The sequence below is a fragment of the Dendrobium catenatum genome, unplaced genomic scaffold, assembly GCF_001605985.2.
Source record: "Dendrobium catenatum unplaced genomic scaffold, ASM160598v2 fragScaff_scaffold_735, whole genome shotgun sequence".
Classification (NCBI taxonomy): Eukaryota; Viridiplantae; Streptophyta; class Magnoliopsida; order Asparagales; family Orchidaceae; genus Dendrobium; species Dendrobium catenatum.
This window is the reverse complement of record NW_021319197.1, coordinates 188844-191037: the sequence shown is the minus strand read 5'-3', so window position 1 is coordinate 191037 and position 2194 is coordinate 188844. Positions and strand designations below refer to the sequence as shown.

General features: G+C 31.2%; 1 pseudogene; it reads left to right on the top strand.

Moving 5' to 3' along the window:
• Nucleotides 1-638: 638 nt before the first annotated feature.
• On the top strand, nt 639-1863 carry LOC114580011 (annotated as a pseudogene).
• The last annotated feature ends 331 nt before the right edge of the window (nt 1864-2194 follow it).

Genomic DNA, 2194 nt, shown 5'->3' with positions numbered 1-2194 from the left:
AAAATAAATTGCTAGCAAGTAGGTGTCAAAATTACAGTATAATGTCAAACTAACAAATAACTATAAACTCATCTAAGGCTACTTTTAAGCAAAGCAATAAGACTCGTATGTTAGAAAACTTCTAAATGAACTACCTTATATCCAAAACTCAAACCACTTGGAAAATCTTGTTTATAAGAACTAGGTTGTAAGATTCATAAATAGACAACTTCTAATAGAAATCGTAAGTCTGACTTAAGAGAAAATGTTTAGGTAATAACATAACTTATTAACCTTAGACCACTCACATGTGTATCAAGTCTATAGGGCTATATTGTAATACCCAATGCACGGGCTACTTAGCTTACAAGGCTAGGTCGTAAGACTTGTCATTATGCAACTTCTAAAGAAGCCATAAGACCTATCCAACCAAAACCCATGGGCATCTTAATCTACAAGGCTAAGTTGTAAGACCCGCTACTCGGGCCACCTCTAATAGAGGACATAAGACCCATTGTTAGGGCTACTTTCAAATTTTAGCTCCTCAATGTCTATAATATCATATTAATGGCCTCCCAAATAACCTTATTACTCCACCTATTTTCTTTCCTCTCTTTCTCTTCAACAATTTCCTCATATAAGCTAAAAAAGGTGGAAATATGGATTGTGTGGAAGCCATTATTAGGGCTTGGAAAATGGCTTGTGATAGCTCTTCTTCTCCAGCAAATATTTACATTTCAAATGGAATATTTCTTATAAGCGAAGTGAAATTCAATGGTCCTTGTGTGAACAAGAAGATTAATTTTATGATTAATGTAACCCTAATGGCTACTCCGAGTTATACTTAATCAAGCGAATGGATCACATATGATACTGCTGAGGGGATTTCGATCAATGAAGGAGTATTTGATGGAAGAGGGTCGAAATTATGGGATTGTAAGCTAGGTGACAAGAAATGCCCTCACGGTGCAAATGTATACTTTTATTTGAGTTATGTATTTTTTATGCACAATATGTAAGAATTGACATACAATTGTTAAATTATAGATATTGATGATAGGAAATTTATCAACAAACTTCTTGACTTCTATGTTGTTTATTTATGCTAATAAATAAATAAGTAATTAGTCGAGGATATAAATAAATTGAGTCGAATACTAGTTTATTCTTTTTCTTTTCAAATTATTATGATTAAAAATAATTATGGTGTTAGAGTTGTATGCATTATAACTATTAGTATTATTATGGCTAAAAATAGTATTAAATTAATATTCTTTTTAACTTAATATTTATAGTAGTGATTTAATAATTTAAAATATTTATTATTGTAATATATTTTTAATAATATTATTTTTTATTATATATTATCGTTTATTGTTCTTATAAATCATTTCATTTAATAAAACTATTGCAATTCTACCTTTCTAAAGGAACAATTATTATGTCCTCCGACAGGATGAAGAGGAACATTCGGTCGTAGGCAAAATCCCGCGTGTACCGAGTTTTTCCAAAAAACTCGGTACACCTCGGTATAGGCGGGATTTTGTCCAAATAAAAGTTCTTTCTAAAGACATCACATTTGGCTAAATCAGTCGCTGGAATTCACAAATTCAAAAGACATCGAGATCAGACGGCTCACATCGATCGACAGCGAGCTATTCCACATCGTGATTTATCGCTGTGACAATGTGAACTTAGATGGGGTGACATGTCGGCCCAAAATGGAGCCCAAATACTGATGGAATTCACGTCCAAATGTCCTCTAAAATAAATATAATAAATACAAGAATCAAAACAAGCGATGAATGTATTTCTATTGGGCCAGGAACTTCCGGCCTTTGTATTGAACGTATCTTCTGTGGGCCAGGCCACGGTATAAGGTAAATGGGCCTTTCATCTCTTTTGTAGAATTTATTTTATTAAAATAAAAATAATTTCTCCAAAAATCATACATAGTATAAAATCTACGAGCCTTATTTTTAAAAATAGTAAGGAATTATAATTATCATTTTAATTAAAATTTTTATTAAGATTACTTCCATTTTGTTACTCTTGTATTGAGTCAAGATAACAATATATATATCACAAAATTCTTAAATATTTATGTATAAAAACTTAAATTTTTATAATTACTTAAATAACGCTTAAATAGCACTCTCCGATTAAGGTTATCAACAAAGAAAGCAGTTAGTGCAATCCATGCATGAAGTGACAG